The 22,514-nt window shown below is 41.2% G+C and overlaps 1 pseudogene; it reads right to left on the bottom strand.

The window, feature by feature from the left end:
* Positions 1-1,438: 1,438 nt before the first annotated feature.
* On the bottom strand, positions 1,439-22,285 carry LOC146646420 (calpain-1 catalytic subunit-like; annotated as a pseudogene).
* Positions 22,286-22,514: the final 229 nt, after the last annotated feature.

Raw genomic sequence — 22,514 nt, 5'->3', positions numbered from 1 at the left:
GACATTTTTTTCTTTGAATTTCCATTTTCCTAGATTTTTTAAAATTTATTTACTTATCAGTTTAATTTCCCATCCACTTCATTCATTTTTGATTCATACAGTAGTCCCATGTCATTCACTAACTTCTGTATTTTGTTTCTATTAAAACTAGAGATGGACCGATCTGATATTACGTATTGGTATCAGTCCAATACTGACCTAAATTACTGGATCGGATATCAGAGAGAAATCGGAGAGAAATCAAAAATGTAATCCGATCCATTAAATATCACGTAACTCAGCTCATAACCTTAGCACGTCGAGCAGTATGCGTGACGTGATAGAGTGGCTGTGGCGTGCGAGACCTCTCGGTGGTCTGGTTGAGTGTTTGGAGCCTCGCTACCAAACCAGCATTTCATCTCCAAGAAAGTTATCCCAGAGAGAAGTAAAGCAAGTGTGTAAATTCATCTCTGAATGTTTGTACAGCATTCCCATATTAAGCCCTGCCTCTTCTGCAGGGGCGGGTGTAGCAAAATTTAGCCAGGGGGGCCGATAGGGCATTAACAGGAAAAGGGGGGCACAAAAACATACTTTTCTTTCTTATTCTCAGTTAAAATGTCTAGCTTTTAATAAATAACTATCTGAATCTTACACCCAAAGTTTTAATCTGATGTAAAATGTATAAAATCCATTACTGTATATAGTAACTATTAAGTCTAATATACCCTAGGAAGCTACTTTTTTCCTTTGGGAAGGTTCAATCTGTGCAGTCTGCAAATTTGTTGAAGAAAGATGTTAAGCATCATGAGGTGGAGGGTGGGGGTGCTTCCCTTTTTTTTTTTTTTTTTTTTGCTGGGAGTTGGCAACCCTATTACCGTAGTTAGGTTGCTTAATATTTCCGCTAAGTGCTCTTTAAAATACCAGAATAAGGAGGATGGAGTAGGTTTAAGTTTATTAGATTGATCAGTTTTGCTGAACTATGAAATATTTTGGGTGCAGTGTATTTTTTGCATACAGGTTTAACAGAATAGCTTTATTTATTTATTTTTTTAAAACTTCAGTATGAACTTATACAAAACACAGCAAGATATTAAAACAGTTTTATTGATTAAAAAATACACTATATCGGATTCATATCGGTATCAGCAGATATCCAAATTTATGATATCGGTATCGGTATTGGACATACAAAAGTGGTATCGTGCCATCTCTAATTCAAACACAGATTGACAAGTTTGCAATACTATTTATAAATAAAAAGCAGTTATTCAGTCATTGACATAATATGCAGAGAGGCATATGGTTTACAGCTTTAAATGATAGTGTTTGTTATAGTTTCACATTATTGTGTTTAGTTGTTTCAAAGTAATAAAGTGTTATAGCTAATTCACAGAAAACAAGTTTTTGAAATATCTTCTTGTGTTTTCCAGATGAAACGTGCATCTGTCTTTCAGCTGGCTTAAGTGTACATGGAAACGTACATCCACTGAAAATAAGACAGAGATTATTTATTAATAACATTTAAGTATCACCATTTAAACGAATGCATTTTCTTTGTATAAATATTTATATTTATTTATTCGTTTGCTCTGTCAGCACTAAAGTGACTTTATTACCTCTGACTCCTTGAGATTAATGGATTTTCCATCAGACAACTGTTTGAAGATTTCTGTTGAAGAACACAACTTTGAGTTTAAACTGTACAAATCATGAACCTTAATCAAATCTTAGAAGCGAGAAAGATGTTTTCAACTGAAAAAACTTTTCATTCTCACTGCATGAGATTTATTTTCAGCTATCTACACATCTACTGTTGTTATTTCTTCTCGGCTTCACTTACTCTTCATGCAGTCCAAGCGAATCATGAGATTGATGAAGCACTCCAGTGCCATGTGTCCAGAGGAGGCGCCATAGCGCAGAGCCATCAGACTGAGCATGTCATCTGAAACCTTCATTCCTGAAGAACACACACAGTCAGACTTCAGGAGGAGTTTGCTTATCTATCCATCTATCTAATTGCATTATTAAGCTGGTATGAAATCCCATGCCATTTGTGAGGATGACAGACAGTAGTCACAATATTCAGCCATGTGCAAAGTCATAAGGATGACCTGACATCAAGAGTAAGTAAGTAGGATGTGGGCCAACAGCTGGACTCGGGATCATCTAATCTTGCCATCAGGCTTTAAATATGTTTGGAAAACAATCTCATCCAGCTCCAAAGGAGCTATTCAGGGCTTTGGTTGTTTCATGGGATGGGTAGTGTACAGGGAGGGAGGTTCTCTGGTTGAACCTGTCCTGTCTGGCTGATGCAAATAAAGCAGAAGTCACAGATAAAGGTATATTTTGCCTAACCAGATAATAAGGACAAGGGGGGCAGGTATTTGCAGATATTAGAAACCCTCATTTCCCCTCATCCAAATGCACCAGGAAGTGGTTTGTGTGCTTGTAAATTTATGATGATAATTTTTATCCAAACATTAACATGTTTACTGTGACGTTTACAATATCATCTATATAATGAATATATATTAATTATACAATACTATACTATAATTCTTGTATTTTTTCTAATGATAATTTATGCAGTTAAACTATAATCTAGAATTTTATTACATAATTTAATGTGATTCAGTGTTGCAGTATGAAGCACAGAATTTTTTTTTTGTTCATACTATTTATATTTGAACATATTACATTTATATTAAATATACTGAATCCTTGTCTGATATACCTGAAGCTACAAATGCGTTCCTCAGCTCACTCAGTGACAGCGTTCCTGTTTTTGAAACGTCGGTGAGGAAGAAAGTCTCCTGATAAGAGAAGAAAAAAAAAAGAAACTGTGATCAGGGAAAATCTTCACATCTATAGCAGATGTAGTGATATATGTTTTAAGACTGTTTTTTTCCCTTTACCTTGTACTTGGTGACCTTGTTCCACAGACGGACAAATTCCTCACTGTTTAGTTTGCCTGTGATTGATGTCTTTTAAAACCCACATTAAGGTAGCAAAGGGACAAATCTTAGTCTGGTCTTTCAGATGAGTAATGCTGGTTATATCAACAGAAGACCACTCAGGTTTGCTTACACATAGACTATTCTTCTGTTATGTACCTACAAAGATTCATTGTTACTTTTCAACAGCTCAGAAAGGCAAACTACAAAGTTTCTTAATCTGCTTTTTCCAGTATCACATGTATTATAACAGGATACATCCATTAGAGCCACCATGCTGCGACAGGCATCAAGGCTGAACCCTCCAGATTTCATTTCTCCTAAATAAAACAGAGTTGAATTAGCAAAGACAGTGTAGCACAATTGTCATCCACAGTATTCAGAGTCATAGACTGCATGTCGAAGTAGCCATGGCGATTAAGAAACTGAGGGTCTTGCACACCCTGCTGTATTACTGATGTTTACACTCATGTGGACCACAGTTAATTTTGTATTAATAAGTTAGAGTCATAGTCTCATAAACCAGAGTTTGCCAGAGTCCGATGAAGGCTTACAGGAAATAATACTGATTTATAAATTGGACGGGTCAGACCTGGAAACTACGCTATATGAACAAAAGTATTTACAGGGCTCCAAACCTCCTCTGGCAATAACATCAGCACAAAAACTGTGCACAAGGAGCTTCATGGAATGGGTTCCCATGGCCAAACAGCCATGTGTAGGTGGCCCAGTAAATTTAAATTGAGCTTGACAGACTTTTTAAAGGCCAAACCTTTCAGGATGTTTTCATTTAGAAGCCTCTGGAGCTGCTCAGCATCCACTTCTTCATACTGAAACATTAATTGATTTGGTTTACTACATGATACATTACACAGACGTTAGACACATAATGCTATATAAACTTGTAATATTGCAGTAATGCGGCTAATATTATTAGCAAAAAGATCTTTTTTAATTACCTTGTCAGAGTATTGACGGAAGAATGTTTTCTTGTTTTCTTCATCCTGATGGTTTTTTACTTTTGTGACCTGACGAGTCAACAGTTCACATTAATAACACATGAACAGCAAAATAACACGGACACAATTAAATGATTTGTTACAAACCTTTTCAACTGGCTCATATCTTTGCTCATTTGAATTTGAATTCTCACTGTGGGGAGACCAATATGCATTACTTTCATAGAAATCAATTGTAATGTGTCAAATGCAAATTTTGTTTCAAAACTTTTTTTTATGTCATATCTTCAGACATCGAGGGTGAGCATACTAGCAACATGTCTCTTCTCTTGAGTGGATGGTGAGGATGAAGGAGGCTGTCTCGTTGGGTTTGAAGGTGGATGGCACAATCAGGTATTCACCAGGCTTCAGCATAAGGAACTCTATCACCTCACGAGCATTCATGTATTTATCACTCCGAGCAACAGGCAGATGGGTGTTGAAGAACATTGCTGGAAACTTCCCACTTTGCGTTTTGTACTGAAATTATTCAAAGTGATATTTCAGCTCCCCAATTTCATTTGAAGAAGTTTCTGAAGTGCGTACAGACATGTCAACTTGAAGGTTTTATGTATCAGCACATAAATTAGCTGTAAAATGAGATAAATACAATCACAAATGAACACCAACAGTTGGCGTACAACAAATTGAAACACTGTGGCGGGACCTCGAGAGAGTTGAGCATAAACAAATGCAGACAAACCTCAATGAATTGCAGCAACAATGTTCTTTCACGTTATTGCTGCTAAAGCTGGTTCTACAGCTTATTGAACCATGGGGTGTACTTAGTTTTTCCACACACCTCTTATTTGGCTTGGCCTTTGTTACATAAATAATTACACAGTGTGTTATATCATGCATTGTTTTTGATTTAAACAATCTTACAACCAGAGGCGGAGCCAGACATTTGAAACACCCGGGGCTTAGCCCAAAAGGGTAGTATGCATGTGGGATTTTTTTTTTTTTTTTTTTTTGGGGGGGGGGGGGGGGGGGGTTAGAAATGAGTGAAAGATTAATAGGCTCTGTTTTGAGTTTTGTTCAAAAAAGAATGTCTTCTTATAGGGAAAAATATATATCACATGTGCAGGACACCTTAAACTAGTTTTTTAATTAAGCGGCAAGGCAGAACAAGGTCAGGGCTGTATCAAGACATGAGGACTAAACCCCAATTCAACCAGACTCAGAACTGATCCAGAATTAAAACAGGACTACAAGAGTTCAAAATCAGGAGTACTTGGGATTTAACCAAGACAGAACCACAATCAGAACTAGATGATAGTAGCACTAAAAATCATCATAGACCTGCACTACACTTGTTTAATTCTACCAAAGTACACTATTTAGATTGAGAAAAGTTTATATAATTATTTAGCCTTGTTGTGCAAACAAGCCTGCAAAACTTAATAAATATAGAATTTGAAAAATAACAAACCTAAAAAGAAACACTAGGTACGAGATACATGAGTACCTATTATACGGTGATACTTTTGGCAAACGACCATTTGACTAACATGTGTGTCTCACCTGCTCTTGTTCCATCTCTGTTCTGTCCTCATTCTCCATCTCCCTCTCTGTTCCTCTCTCTCCCTCTGTGTGCTGACAATCATCAAATATACAGGTGAAACCAGATATTTACAAACTCTTCAGATCAAAACACAAACACTTTTTTAATTGCAACATCAAATCAGACTAAATGTTTATTTTTTTTGATTGATAAATATAAAAAACACATTTGTTAACTTTAAGAGTAAAGAGAGAAACTATCTGTATTTCTTAATTGTAAATGGCACCAAATTGTATTCAAAATTGAGCCACACTTATGGAGGTCCACAGTTCTTTTTCTGGTGTTTTGGTTGATATCGCTTGGTTTTCCCATTTCAAAGAAACAGGCTCTGTGTTTTGCCTTATATGCATCCACAGCTGTGCCACCACTTTACTCACATGGACTCTACTAACCTATCAGAAGCTTCTTCAGCTCAGAATGGAATCCTCTGGAGTTTTCTTATTAATTAACAATAAACTTAGTGTACATGTACTCCTAAATTTGATGAAAGTGATAAAAATAGATCTCTCTCTCTCTCTTTATTCTGACATTTAACTAATTCAAAATATATTTCAATATTTATCTAAAACAAAAGTTTACTCTAAATTGATGTTGTACAGTAAAAATATTTTATGTTTTCTCCCTAAAGTGTATGTAAATATCTGGTTACAAATGTGAATATCCTGCTGTGTACTGAAACCCCTCTTGTTTTGCATAGAAATATACTGAACAACATACAAAGCATAATATATAAAATAACATTTACCTGAGTTTTTTCTTTGAAAGAACCCTCTAATGTCCATTCTTATATTTCAGTACATAACTGAAACCGATTTAGTCGGGGAGGGTAAGAACTGAAAATATGAAATAAACACACGTAAGCTAAGACTCTCTTAAAAAAATAGCATTTGTTCGGCTTTTCATTTCGCCATTTGTTGATTCACTTGAAGAGCGAGTAACGTAATATTGGTCAAGTGATCAGTTTGATATCAATCTTTCATGATGCACCGTCATATTTACATTATTTGTACAGTAGGAATGATTTGCTTTGGTACCTGGTCAAACTTAAGCTCTCCTTAGTATGGCTGGCTCCGTTTCTCCAACAGCGCACTCACTGCTGGCAGCAGCTGCCCCACCCCCTCTCTCAGTCGCTTAGTGACTGAGCTCGGATCATACCAATATCAGGGGGGATTCATGCACAGTCGTAAATTCCCACAGTGTGCACTATGTGCTTCGAATATTGTGTGTACTTTTTGTTTTATACAGTTGTCAGCCAGGCATCTAACTATGAAAAAATTACACTCCAAAAGACCCCGGGCTTCTGACAAAACAACCCGGGCTTAAGCCCAGTAAGCCACCCCCACGCTCCGCCCCTGCTTACAACATAGCAGTGTTTCCTGATACATAAAACCTTAATAGTGAAAGACAGTGTACTTTCTTTTTCACATCACCATACAGTGGCTTGCAACAGTATTCGGCCCCCTTGAACTTTCCCACATTTTGTCACATTACAGCCACAAACATGAATCAATTTTATTGGAATTCCACGTGAAAGACCAATTCAAAGTGGTGTACACGTGAGAAGTGGAACGAAAATCATACATGATTCCAAACATTTTTTACAAATAAATAACTGCAAAGTGGGGTGTGCGTAATTATTCAGCCCCCTGAGTTAATACTTTGTAGAACCACCTTTTGCTGCAATTACAGCTGCCAGTGTTTTAGGGTCTGTCTCTACCAGCTTCGCACATCTAGAGACTGAAATCTAAGGAGCTTGGAAAGAAAACCGTCTGGACTTCTTTAAGTTGCTTAAAGACGTTTCACCTCTCATCCAAGAAGCTTCTTCAGTTCTAAGGTCAAATGGTGGAGAGTCCCAGATTTAAACCCAGTGGGAGTATCCCCCCAATAGAGGGAGCCAAGGGAGCCTTGGCTCATGTGATTAGGTAGAGGATCATCAGGGGGACCTTTTGTCCCTCTTTTGGGGGGATACTCCTACTGGGTTTAAATCTGGGACTCTCCACCATTTGACCTTAGAACTGAAGAAGCTTCTTGGATGAGAGGTGAAACGTCTTCAAGCAACTTAAAGAAGCCCAGACGCTTTTCTTTCCAAGCTCCTTAGATTACGATGATCTGGATGACTGAGAACCTTCACAGACATCTACAGACTGAAATCTTTGCCCATTCTTCTTTGCAAAACAGCTCCAGCTCAGTCAGATTAGATGGACAGCGTTTGTGAACAGCAGTTTTCAGATCTTGCCACAGATTCTGGATTGGATTTAGATCTGGACTTTGACTGGGCCATTCTAACACATGGATATGTTTTGTTTTAAACCAGTCCATTGTTGCCCTGGCTTTATGTTTAGGGTCGTTGTCCTGCTGGAAGGTGAACCTCCGCCCCAGTCTCAAGTCTTATGCAGACTCCAAGAGGTTTTCTTCCAAGATTGCCCTGTATTTGGCTCCATCCATCTTCCCATCAACTCTGACCAGCTTCCCTGTCCCTGCTGAAGAGAAGCACCCCCAGAGCATGATGCTGCCACCACCATATTTGACAGTGGGGATGGTGTGTTCAGAGTGATGTGCAGTGTTAGTTTTCCGCCATACACAGCGTTTTGCATTTTGGCCAAAAAGTTCCATTTTGGTCTCATCTGACCAGAGCAGCTTCTTCCACATGTTTGCTGTGTCCCCCACGTGGCTTGTGGCAAACTGCAAACAAGTCTTCTTATGGTTTCTGTTAACAATGGCTTTCTTCTTGCCACTCTTTATGCAAAGACCAACTTTGTGCAGTGCACGACTAATAGTTTTCCTATGGACAGATTCCCCCACCTGAGCTGTAGATCTCTGCAGCTCGTCCAGAGTCACCATGGGCCTCTTGGCTGCATTTCTGATCAGCGCTCTCCTTGTTCGGCCTGTGAGTTTAGGTGGACGGCCTTGTCTTGGTAGGTTTACAGTTGTGCCATACTCCTTCCATTTCTGAATGATTGCTTGAACAGTGCTCCGTGTGATGTTCAAGGCTTGGGAAATCTTTTTGTAGCCTAAGCCTGCTTTAAATTTCTCAATAACTTCATCCCTGACCTGTCTGGTGTGTTCTTTGGACTTCATGGTGTTGTTGCTCCCAATATTCTCTTAGACAACCTCTGAGGCTGTCACAGAGCAGCTGTATTTGTACTGACATTAGATTACACACAGGTGCACTCTGTTTAGTCATTAGCACTCATCAGGCAATGTCTATGGGCAACTGACTGCACTCAGACCAAAGGGGGCTGAATAATTACGCACACCCCACTTTGCAGTTATTTATTTGTAAAAAATGTTTGGAATCATGTATGATTTTCGTTCCCCTTCTCACGTGTACACCACTTTGTGTTGGTCTTTCACGTGGAATTCTAATAAAATTGATTCATGTTTGTGGCTGTAATGTGACAAAATGTGGGAAAGTTCAAGGGGGCCGAATACTTTTGCAAGCCACTGTATGTGTATTATAAACATGAAATAGAATAAATTAGCTTCTTACGTCTTTGGTCACCTTGAAGGACGTCAGGAATTTCATTCATGTTGGGAATAAATAATAATTCAGTTAGTCATTAGTTAGTTATTTCAACATGTGCACAGCCACTGTATGAATGTTTGGACAGCATATTAAAGCTTGGCTTGCTAACAAAATGTTTTCTAGCCCACAAATAATTTTTATGTTGTAGTTAATTTTTGATCTGTCATTTTCTGCATTTAAATGCCACATTATTATTGTTGTTTCCACATTACGATACAAATTCTGACAATGGTTAAATACATTTTCATGCTCTGAAAATGTCAACTTCAACATGGTTTTTATTTTCACCATAGTTAGTTTATGTTCTCTTTTGCATGCATTTTCTTTCCATATGTATGATAGATAGAGACAGAGAAATACTTACTAAATATACAGAAAAACCAATGTGGAGGTTCTACACCAGGCGTCTGTTCCTCTTGTCAGGCTTTTGCATGAGAGACACTAGGATGTTTTTCTCCCCATTGGACTCAGAGTTTTCACCTACGACCTTAATTCGATACTGTGGATTTGTCCAGAAAGTGTCTGGAGGACATAGAGGGAAAAATATGTTTTATTTACATGAATTGAAGATTAAAACATTATGTTTTTGCTGTATGTGGCGCTGGCCCTTTCCCTCATTCCCCTTATTTGTCAGAGCTCAGTGACAATCAGTTTCTGCATGTTTCTGTAACATCTTATTTTCTTGCAAATGTGTTTTTCTGTATTATAGCAAAACATTAATATTGTTTTAATGTACAACAGAACATTTAAACACCTATATTCCAGTATATGCTATATAATTACCTCTGTTATTTATGCAGCCTCCAGCAGTAGTTCCAGCAACCCACCGACCCTCGTACACAGAGGTCTTCCACTGAGCAGAGGATTTTCCATCTATGAAGTCTGGTTTCAGGCCACAGATGTCAAGATCTGTGTAGAACTTACAGAGATCTTCAAATGCCATCCTGTTAATAAAATCAGGTAGATTCTCATTCCTAATTTATTTAGATGTGATGTCAAAGTATAAAACTCTAAGCTTATAACATAGTACAGAGTAAATAAAGCAAAAAAAGAGAAAACTACAACTTCTGGTGGTATTAATATAATACCGCCAGAGGTTGTAGTTTTCTTTTGACGAAATTTGCTTACCAAAACTCTCCATCATCAGCCACTGAAAGGCACTTTTGGCGGTCTTGAGAACTCAGTGTTCCACATGGGGGACCTTAAAGACAGTATTTTAGGTAAGAGATGACACATTATGTTGTTAATTTTTATCTAGAGTTGCATGTATTGAAGAAAAAATATTCCCTAAGTAAATATAGGCAGTGTTTGGTAAGTTACTTTAAATTAGTAACTTAGTTACATTAATAGTTACTTCTATCAAAAGTAACTCTGTTACTTCAAGTTACTCGTTACTTTCAAAGTAACTAGTTACTAGGGAAAGTAACTTTGGTTTTACTCAGAATTCTCTTGTTAATGTGTTGCTTCCATAACTTTGCCAGTCTTCTAGCTTGCTTACTTTCCACAAGTGCACTGTGCTACCTTCCAACAGAAAGGAAAAAATAATGTGCATATTTCCACGAGAGAAATCCAACGCCTGGGCCGTCGTTGAGCACCCCCATGATTCTAGCCTACGTCACAGCGTCATGTGCGCTTCTTACATCCAACACAAAAACTGCAGTCGTGGTGCTTTGATTGTACTCAGAACTCGGAAATTCTGCCTTCTGAATAGGAAGATGTAGGTAACACCAGACTGCAGATGAGCTGCATACAGGGCTGGACTGGGACAAAAAATCAGCCCAGGCATTTTGACTAGAGAGCGGCCGCCATTATAGGAAAAATCATAAAGCCTTTGAATGAAAACAAATGCTGTTGTGACAGTGATATACACTGTTTTGATGGTATATATGTATCAATCTATCAATTGTTTGTTGTAAGATTGAGATAATTATTCATTAAAAGCTAGATATTTTAAATGAGAATAAGAAAGAAAAGTATTTCTTTGTGCCCCCCTCTCCCTGTTAATGCCCTACATGGCCCCCCCGGCAAAACTTAGCTAGACCCGCCCCTGCAGTTGCCAGCCGTCAGCTACGTAAAAAAGGATCCTGGGGTTATTTGTCTCTCAGAAACAGTTCATAACTTCCCTTCAACTCATTCATGTCACCTAAAAGGTAAACCTGTTTCTCCATCACCTGTTCAGCTCTGATGATTCAGTAAAGACATCTCCTGGTTTCATCTTCATGTTTCCCTCTCACCACATACCCAAACCGATATCATGACCAGCAGCTTTTACAGCTGTGGCTCCAGCAAACATCAGCTGATACTAGAAAGCATCTAAGTATTCTAACAACAGCTGATCAAGCTTAAACGTGCTGCTGTTGTTTAGCGCGACATCCGCTGGTTTCCTCTTTCGGCGCAAAGTGAGCGATAAACAAACGAGAGAGAAAATCCGATCAGCTGATCATTGATCAGTTTCATGATTGAAGTAGCAACAGGAGAGGGAGGGGTGAGAATGAGAGAAGAAGAGGCAGCTGTGCAGCAAAGACACAGAATAACTCCAGCTTTGTGTCTTTTTCATTCTAGCTGAAGTCCGGGACAAACTGTGTCCCTTTTCACCTCGATACGAAACGCTTGATATTTTCTCTGAATACAAGACAATTCCGTTTTTCATGGGACGGTTGGCAACACTAATAATTAACCTTATGAACAAAATAAAGTTCAACATCAGTAACATCATAGCACCCACCCAGCTGTATAGAAACTCTGTCATGCTAGCTAGTACCCAGAATGAAAAAGTCGCATAACGAAAATAAACTACCCCTAAACTTGGTTTATATCTCACCCAGAGAGACTGCAGGTCATAACTTCTTACCTGAAGTTCAGTTCACCTGACACTCCGACCGTCGGCCGCCTCTGGTCTCTGCTTCACCTGCTTCCCCTTTCCCCCATCCACCTGCTGGCCTCCTCCACTTGCTAATGTTACTGAATCTGTGGAAGCTCCACGATAGCCACCGCAAGAAGTAACGAATAACGACCCTATCTAAATCCCAGTAACGATTGAATCCTGATTTTGGCATAATAACTAGTTACCGTGCTCGTTACCACAATAATAACGTAGTTACTGTAACGCGTTAGTCCCAACACTCAATATAGGTTAAAAGGTTGTACTTTCACCTGCATTTTAAACTAAATATTACACCGGTTTGTTTAAGCAGTAACTGGAAAAAACAGTTCAGACTAAATTTCCCTTAAAGACCAGAACTACTTGAGTAACTGAGTCACTTTTAGAGCAGCAAGTACACAATGCAGATGTCAACATTTTTACAACATGTAATTTTATCCATCATGTCTTCATGAAACAGTACCAAAGCTGATTACTGCTTACCAATCACTCCAGTCTCCTTCCCACTCTCCTTTGCCCCAGGGGTTCCACAAACGGATCAGCTTCACAACTTTTCCTTGGCTAATAAGCTGGCAGCAGGCAACAGAAAAATCAGTTGTTATGGTATTTAAATGTATGCTCAAAGGTTTTTAAATCTCCCCTTTAACATATTTGTCCAATATGTCAGGAACCTGTTTTTGCTGTAATTCTTCCTAAACTGCATACTGTGGGAAATGTTATTACTGTAGATTCACTTCCAATAATAACTGTGATTACTGTATAATTCTTTACCTCTTTAACCCCTGTTACAGTGTAGGCGTGCCCTTGGACCAGTCCATTTGGCAAAACTGTGTTAGCAGATGTTTCCTACAACCAAAGAACATTATTTTTATTTTTTACAATGACCAAAGACTTCTGATACAATAATATCATTAGGAAAAAGTGACTGCAAAATTTTTCGTTATGTTGATTTAAAGCAAATTTCAACATTTTGCGACACACTTATTTGTCTTCATAAAGCTACTTCTGGCAGTCAATTAACAAAAAAGTTCAAATCAAATCAAATCAAATCACTTTTATTGTCACATCACATGTGCAGGTACATTGGTACAGCACATGTGAGTGAAATTCTTGTGTGCGAGCTTCACAAGCAACAGAGTTGTGCAAAATACAATAATGTAAACAAGCAAAATACAAGAATGGCTACATCTGAAACTAATAAATATATGTACAATATATAATAGTATATGCATTTCTGGATGTGTATACTAAATATTTTTCTACGTGTGTGTGTGTGTGTGTGTGTGTGTGTGTGTGTGTGTGTGTGTGTGTGTGTGTGTGTGTGTGTGTGTGTGTGTGTGTACACATATTTTACAAATTAAATAGAGTAAACAATAAATAAAAATATATAAAATAAAATATACAGAGTGAGACATGTGCAAAACAGTGGCGTTACTGTACAGTATGGAGTGCATAATGTTAAAGTTCCAGTAGTGAAGCTGAGGTGTCTATGAAGTGTTCAGCAGTCTGATGGCCTGGTGGAAGAAGCTGTCTCTCAGTCTGCTGGTTCGGGACCGGATGCTGCAGAACCTCCTTCCTGATGGAAGTAGTCTGAACAGTTTATGGCTGGGGTGACTGGAGTCCTTGATGATCCTCCCCGCTTTCCTCAGGCACCGCTTCCTGTAGATGTCTTGGAGGGAGGGAAGCTCACCTCCAATTATCCGTTCAGAGCACCGCACTACTCGCTGGAGAGTCTAGCTATCAACTCAAGTCACCCTCAATATAAGGATTCACAGATGCGGGAGACCAAAGTTACAAAAAAAATATTTCTTCTAAAATTAAAAAAAGGCTTTTGCCATGAAAATGATGGGTATAATCTATGTACATCATTCTCAGTTCATGTATGCATACAAAAAAAATCCACATCACAAGATGCTTGTGTTCAAGTATATTCACCATCTTCATCTCCATGATTTAGCATTCTCATCTTTCCATGAGAAGGCGGTGCTGTTGCCATACCAGGTGGTGATGCATCCAGTGAGGATGCTCTCAATGGCACAGTGATAGAAGGTCCTGAGGATGCAGGGACTCATGCCGAATCTTTTCAGTCTCCTGAGAAAGAAGAGGCGCTGCTGCGCCTTCTTCACTGTTTTGTTTGTGTGTACTGACCATGTAAGATCCTCAGCCAGGTGTACGCCAAGGAACCGGAAGCTGCTCACTCTCTCCACAGCAGCGCCGTTGATGGTGATGGGGGTGTGTACTTCTCTGCACCTCCGGAAGTCCACTATCAACTCCTTTGTCTTTGCGACGTTGAGGGTGAGATGGTTGTAAGTAAGTAAGTAAGTAAAATTTATTTATATAGCACTTTTTAAGACAAAAACGCTGTTACAAAGTGCTTCACATAAAAACATGTCAAACGAACAATATTAGAAGAAATATAAAAGCATATCAAACAGGCAATAGTACAATATAAATATAAAATAAGACAACATATTACCCAAATGCCTGTCTAAACAGATGAGTTTTAAGCTGTTTTTTAAAAGAGGCCACCGTGTCGATGGTGCGTAGTGAGGAGGGTAAACCGTTCCACAGTATTGGAGCCAGGGTTTGAAAAGCGTGATCCCCCTTTGTTTTCAGACGAGTCCGTGGAATAGATAGACGACCACTATCAGTGGATCTAAGAGTTCGCTTTGGAGAATAGGGTTTGAGAAGCTCCGAGATATAGATGGGGGCCTCACCTTGTAGAGACATAAACGTAAAGGTGAGGATTTTAAACTTATATCTATACCCAATCGGAAGCCAATGCAAGGATTTTAGTATAGGAGTGATATGGGAAAATTTATTGCTGTGGGTTAAAAGCCTTGCTGCAGCATTTTGAACCGCTTGGAGCCGATTTAGTGAGGCCTTAGATACACAGGAGAAAAGTGCATTACAATAGTCTAGCCGGGAGGAAATAAAGGTGTGGACAAGCATCTCCAGTTCGGTTGTGGAGACAATAGTCCTGAGTTTGGCAATATTTCTTAAGTGGAAAAAGCAGGAACGGGTCACGGATTTAATATGAACGTCAAAGGACAAAGATTGGTCAAAAATTATCCCAAGATTCCGAGCAGTGGCTTTTATCGTCGATGAAAAAGCACCCAGATGTTGACTAATTTGGGGCTTGATATTCTCTGGGGCAAGGATTAAGCACTCTGTCTTATCTGCGTTCAGTTGCAGGAAATTGTTTGTCATCCAAAGATTAATTTCCTTAAGACAGTCCATAAGAGTGGATAGCTTGTCTAATTCCCAAGATTTAAAAGAAATGTATAATTGGATGTCGTCTGCATACAAATGATAAGAAATATTTTTGAAACCGCTAATGATCCGGCCTAAGGGAAGAATATATAGTGAAAATAACAGGGGGCTTAAAACCGAACCTTGTGGAACTCCACATAGGAACTTCGCCACGTCTGATTGGAAGTTTCCCACTGAAACTAGAAGCGTCCTATCTTCCAGAAATGAGGTGAACCACTTTAGGACAGATCCAGATATCCCTACCATGCAATTTAAGCGATGGATTAAGATCTGATGGTCAACGGTATCAAAGGCTGAACTAAGGTCCAGAAGAACCAGGACTGAGCAATCACCCCTGTCTGCAGCCATCAAGAGGTCATTTGTGACTTTCAGCAGAGCTGTTTCTGTAGAGTGTAACTTTCTAAAACCCGATTGGAATTTATCAAGAATGTTATGCTTCTCCAGCGCTTTCTTTACTTGTAGCCAAACAACTTTTTCTAAGATTTTAGAGATAAAAGGAAGTTTTGAGATGGGCCTGTAGCTTGACTGAAGTGTTGGATCCAGGTTAGGCTTTTTCAGCAGAGGTTGAATAACCCCCTGTTTAAAGCACCTGGGGACAGAGCCAGATAGCAATGAATGGTTTATCAGCGTGACCACAGAGGGCCCGATGGTCTCAAAAACTTTACAAAATAGATGAGTAGGTAAGACATCAGCTAAACTCGTTGAAGGATTCAATTGAGTCAGTGTTTCCAATAAATCCTCTAAAGAAACTGGGAGGAAAGATTCCATAATTATGGAGTGTGGACGATCATAGTTGGTGGGGTTACCTGAGGGAGTTATGTTACCTCTTAGGCAACTAATCTTATCTTGAAAAAATTTTAAAAATTCATTACAGTCTTTATCTGAAAAGACAGGTATACATGGCGTTGGGGGGGAGACGATGCTACTCACTGTATCAAAGACAACTTTCGGATTTCTTTTTCCTACTGCAAGTAGTTGAGAGAAGTAAGTGGCTCTTGAGTCTGTCACCATGTCATTAAAGGTAGATAATAGTTCTTTTAAATGGAGCTTGTGAACCTCGAGTTTTGTGATTTTTCCACAGGCGCTCGGTTTTTCGGCATATTCGCCTAAAGCTGCGGATAGCTTCTGTAAACCAGGGCGGGCATTTAACAGTACTGCCTTTCCTGATTTTAAGAGGAGCCACTTTATCTAGAATTTTTTGACATTGTGAATTGAAGGAGGCCATCTGCTGATCTATATCATCTGTTTCAGATAAATTGTTATCAAACAATTCCATAAATTCTTCTACCGCTGAGTCGTTAATTAATCGTGAACGCTTCTCATAAACAGAGGGTAGAGTGTCATAAGTAAAAGAAAGGTCAAATAAAAGGTATTTATGATCACTAATAAAAATGTCTCTGCAATGGACTGGGCCAATATCCAAACCCAGTGATAATATCAGGTCCAGGGTGTGGCCACCACTGTGTGTTGGCCCAGTCACATGTTGGACAAGGTTAAAAGAGTCTAAGAGAGTGAGAAAATCCGAAGCAGCGTGACATGAACTGTCATCAACATGAAGATTAAAATCCCCCAGCAGAAGAATTCTTTCCAGCTTAATGGTGGAGGATAGAAAATCCCCAAACTCCACTAAGAAACTCCTAGCTAGTCCCGGTGGCCTATAGATTAAAATCACATAGAAGGGGTGAGTCCTATTGATCTTCATCATCTGGATTTCAAAGGAGTTAAAGGAGGGGGTCTTTACCAGCCGACAGAAAAAGGAGTTTCTAGAAATAACTGCCAACCCACCACCACGTCCTGAGAGACGCGGTGTGGTTAAGCACTTACAGTCTGCTGGACACAGTTCATTAAAATGGACAAATTCCATATTCCGCTGCCAGGTTTCAGTTAGGAACATAAAGTCCAAATTATTCCTAATGAAAAGGTCGTTGAGAACAAATGCCTTATTTGAGATCGAGCGGCAATTTAATAGAGCCATGTTAATCGGCGGTGCTGGAGCATCACTGTTTACACCCTGAGGGGCTTGGTGCAGGTTCGCACTGCATACTCCTCGGGGCTTTTTACCGTTTAGTATAATCCGTGGGACAATAGGACGGTCACTCACATGGTCTGGGAAGACTGTTCTCAGACACGGCGTCCTGATGAAGCCCAAGTGGGGAAGCTGTGTATTTAGCTGGAGGTCCGCCTTAGCAAAAACATCCAATGTTGAGAGCTCCAAGCAGGACGTTAAATCAGCGGTACTCTTATATTTCCGTAATCTCACTTGGATGCCCGCTCTCCTTCCTCGTCTTCTCTGACGGTGATTTGTCCGGGAATGGCGGCTCCGGTTTTTCCCTGGCCCGGGCAAGCAAGGGACGTAATGGGCAACAGCTGATCGCCCGGAGGGTGGAGAGAAGCCTCGAAAATATTTCCAGGTTTCATCCATAGATTCCATAGTTGATTTAATCCGAAGTAAAGTGTGGCGATCGTAAACATAGGTAGCTGTAATCTTATCCACAGACAGCAGCAAAATCGGTAATGCAACATAAAACAGGAGAACACAGAGTTTGACAGCGGCATTGCCGATCACAGGCGCCATCTTGTCAAAAGAGTAGCATGATAAGACCCACTGGTGTCTTGACACCAGTGGGTCAGGGCGCTGACCTCCTCCCTGTAAGCTGTCTCATCACTGTTGGTGATAAGACCCACCACTGTAGTGTCGTCCGCAAACTTCACAATGATGTTGGAGTTGTTAGTGGCCGTGCAGTCGTAGGTGTAGAGTGAGTACAGGAGAGGGCTCAGTACACACCCCTGTGGAGCACCAGTGTTCAGTGTGACGGGGGATGAGGTGATGCTGCCCAGTCTGACCACCTGGCGTCTGTCAGACAGGAAGCTAAGGATCCAGCTGCAGAGGGAGCTGCTCAGTCCTAGATCCTGCAGTTTCCTATCCAGCTTCGAGGGAACGATGGTATTGAATGCTGAGCTGTAATCTACAAACAGCATTCTCACATACGTGTCTCTCTTCTCCAGGTGTGACAGGGCAGTATGTAGTGTCAGGGCTATGGCATCATCAGTGGACCTGTTGTGGTGGTATGCGAACTGTAGAGGGTCCAGTGAGTCGGGTAGTGCAGAGCAGATGAAGTCCCTGACCAGCTTCTCGAAGCATTTGCTTACGATGGGGGTCAGGGCTACAGGTCGCCAGTCGTTCAATGAGGAGATGGTGGAGGATTTGGGTACAGGGACGATGGTGGCCATTTTGAAGCAGGCTGGGACTACAGACAGAGAGAGGGAAAGGTTGAAGATGTGCGTGAACACTCCAGCCAGCTGAGCCGCGCATGACTTGAGGACGCGGCCGGGAATCCCGTCCGGACCAGTAGCTTTGCGTGCGTTCACCTTCCTGAAGCACCTCCGCACATCCTCCTCAGACACAGTGTGCGCACTGACGTCATCCACGGTGCGCACACTGTCCGGTCTCATGGTGTTCGCTGTGTCGAATCTAGTGTAGAATACGTTTAGATCCTCACACAGAGAGGCCGTGGTCTGCAGTGTGCTGGTTTTCCCTCTAAAGTCTGTGATCGTGTTTAGTCCCTGCCACATACTCCGAGGGTTGTCAAACTGTTGCTCCACCCTGTCCCTGTACTCACGTTTGGCTGCTTTGATCGTCTTCCGGAGTTGGTAATGTGCGTGTTTGTAGTCCGATGTACTCTGAAAGTTTTGCAACTTTCAGAGTCAAATAGGTCAAAACTGTCTTCTAGTTCCAGAATCTACATTCCCAATTAAGCGCATCCCAAAGTGCATGCTAACTTGGGTTGCATTTTTGCAGTATTGGTTGATTACTCCATAACTGTAACTTATCATTACATCATTGCTTTAGTTTTATATTTTTCGTGGAATATGTTACCAGTTTTATCAGTTGATAATGAAGTGCAGTCTGAGTGGAAAACACTCAACACATTTTAAATCTCACCATCTCTCATCCGCAAAACAAAATCATGATGTGGGAGACCAGGAAGTATTGGCTATCAAGCTCACTTCGGAGGAATGGAGGCACTGGCTGGAGAGCATGGCTCAACCATTTATTGTTTGGACAGACCACAAAAATCTGGCATATCTGCAATCATCTAAACATCTAAATACTTGACAGAGACGCCCGTGAATATGTTATAGCCTGTTCAACCTGCGCTTGGAATAAGCACTGGAACCAACCACCTGCTGGTCGATTACAACCACTGCCTACTGCTCTCCAATGTGTTGCAACATCCAATCAATCTATCTGAAGCTAGCAGCTACCTTGGGTGGAGTACACAATAGCCTGACATCTCGGTGTGGTGGGGCATTGTCTGCTGGGCTGTGCGGACGCACCTGCAGGGCATCCGCAATCACGCCCGACGTGTTAAAACATGGCGACTCAAGGGTTGGTTTGTGTTGTGGCGAGAAGTGCTGAATAAAGATGGCTAAAATTCAAGATCTGTGGTCCCACCGTGCCTTATTCTCACCACACTGGTGCCGAAACCCAGGACGCGGCACAACAGAGCCAGGGCAGGGAGGGGCTGTCCCAGATGATGGCTGACTTGGCGGCTATCCAGCAGGAGCAGGTGGCAGAGGTACGCGTTAGGCACCTTAGCAGCCGGAGGTGGTAGACGAGGCAGGCAATAGTCCGCGCCGGCCGGAGGAGAGTAAGCGGCTGGGTGAAGGGCTGCTACTGCCAGGAGCAGTGGAGGAGCTGCTCCAGCCGAATGCGGCAGACAAGGCACGCGAGGTGTCTACACCTACTGGAGGTAGAGGAGCCACTGCGGGAAGGGCTGCTCCAGCCGGGAGTGGTGGAGGAGGCCCTCAAGTCGGAGGTGTACGAGGTGCGAGGGGGTCCATGCCTGCTGGGTGAGGAGCCGCTGCATGAGGGGTTGCTCCAGCCGGGAGTGGTAGAGGAGCCGCTGCAGCCAGAGAGGAATCAGGTGCACGAGGGTCCTGTCCAGCCGGGAGCAGTGGAGCAGCTGCTCCAGCCGGAGACAATGGAGGAGCCACGCAGGGAGACAGAGGTCCCCGTGTAAGGGGGACCTGCACGAACTGGGGCCAAGAGCAAGACGCAAGCTGTCCTGGAACAATGGACGAGTGTCCAACCGCCTTTGAGCAGGTGCTCACGGCTGTGCCTGCAGGGTCGTGCCGGTTCGCCAGGTATTCAACTGCCGGACCAGTGTCGCTGCTGGAGGCGTGGGCGGCCTCCGCAAGAGACACTGCCCTGTCATCAGGTTGGAGGCCGGTGGGCGGGAGTAGGTTCGGCCAGATGGCTCCCCGGCCTCAATCGGGCGATGGGTTGTATGTGGTGGGGGTATGTGGTGGGGTGTGGTCTGCGGTGCCGTGCGGACGCACCTGCAGGACATCCGCAATCACGCCCGCCGTGTTAAAACACAGGACTCAGGGGTTGATGTGTGTTGAGGTGAGAAGTGCTGAATAAAGATGGCTCAAATTCAAGATGGTCCCGCTGTGCCTTATTCTCGCCACACTCGGCTACTGCTCTGACTCTGTTTATTTGTGCTTACCCCTTGAGGTGTACCACAGCTCATCAATGTGTTGGATTTGCCAGCTCTGCATATCAGCCCCCACACGTCTGAACTGGCGTCCGACAGCTGGACGCACATGTGGACGCCACCGGTGAAATCCATCACAGCCTCTGAAGGAGTTCCAGAAGTCATGTCGGTGTAGGAACCACAAACCCTGACAGAGGTAGATAATATTTTTCACAGATCCCCCACATGTAACTTGTTCACTGTATATCGGATAAATCATATGTTTCTTTGCATACTTGGCATAAGCTTTCTCCAGCAGAGCAGGCCAGAACTCATTTGGATCTTTGGAGTGAACAAAGATTAGTCTGCCATTGATCGTCGGCAACTTGTCATCAATGACGACGTCCACCCACCGCCCGAATCTCCAGAACTAAAGTAAAGATACAATTGTTTTGTGAGCTTGTTGTGTTTCATGAAATTTGATCATTAGAGACAAAATAATCCAAACTCTGTGAAATAAACAGCTTTTAAATTTTCGTTTAGTGGGGGAAAAAAACAGTTAAAGATAATAATTACTTCTCTTATTCTGATAGTTTAATGATGTTTACCCTGAAGTGAAAAATGCCACAGTAGTTCTCTTTGATTTTTTGGTCGAGCGGAACAACTTGTTCAAAAATGTGATTCTGGAAAGTCAGTGCGCCGATTGATGCAAGAAACCAGCAGTTTCCTGTTTAACAACAACAAAAAAAGAACAATCAGGACTGTAGGCAGATACAAGAGTGTAAATATTAGGAGTGAAGAAATGACCCTACCAAGTACACCTTGACCAAAGTCAAATCTGGAGACGCCATCAACCACAAATTCAGCATCAGGAGCAATTTGCTGTAAAACAGGGAGTATGCCCCAAATTTGAGAGGTTTGGGTCTCAGTTTGAAATATGAAACTCTTCCAGGGCCCTTAATTCACAACTTTTTTATATAACAGAAAATGAAATAAACTGAATAATTATCCTGAAAAGAAGCTCATGATCAAAAGTCAGTCAGAAAAAGAAAGAATAATCATAATTTTGTAAACTTGTGGCTTTGATTCTTTTCAGAATGTGAATATTTCATGTTATTTTTAAACTAGATTACAAACTAACTAAACAGGTTGTTTAGGATAACAGAATGCATTTTTAATAGAATATCTTTTATTTAATCTTTAAGGATTGATTTAATTCTTTTTCACAGCCACTAGAGGGCACTGTTATAGTCAAAATTTAACTTCTTGAGTCATGAGAAGATTTATAGTTTCACAATCTCAAATATGGTAGGGCAAAGGTGGAAAAAAATGTTGCTTTGCAGTAATGTGATACTGCGTCTAATGTGCAGTTTAAACATCTTTAAATACTCACCGCAGGTCTTAGCCACTTCACGTGGGCCAGGTCGGAGGGCTTCAGTATCCCCTGGCCAACAGACTTTGCATCAGGGGGGAACATGTCATCGAGGTACCTTACTCCTTTGGTTAGACAGTACTGTTTCAGGTTCTTGAAGTCTTGGTTAAAGAACTTCTCAGGGTTGGAGATGCTCCCATATCCCATCTGCTTGTGACGAGCCTCCATAATGTTCAGGCATGCACCAGGAGGAGGCATTGCTGCAGTGTTTGTCTCTGTTTTCAAGAAGTTGGCATGTAAATTTGACAGATTAGTATAATAAATGACACAGTACAAAAAAAACATATAATATATATATTATAATATATTAATATATATAAATAATGCAAACATTGTTTAGGTTATTTTCTTTCAAAAGAAAAAGAAAATAACTGCAACAAAAAAAGTATCAATGAAATGCCCATATAGTAAGAATATTTAAGAACTA

This window comes from Rhamphochromis longiceps, linkage group LG19 (genome assembly GCF_057381845.1).
Source record: "Rhamphochromis longiceps isolate RC_006_pf linkage group LG19, R_longiceps_female_GT1.1, whole genome shotgun sequence".
NCBI classification, from domain to species: domain Eukaryota; kingdom Metazoa; phylum Chordata; class Actinopteri; order Cichliformes; family Cichlidae; genus Rhamphochromis; species Rhamphochromis longiceps.
Note: the sequence above shows the minus strand (reverse complement) of the source record. Positions and strands in the feature narration are given on the sequence as shown.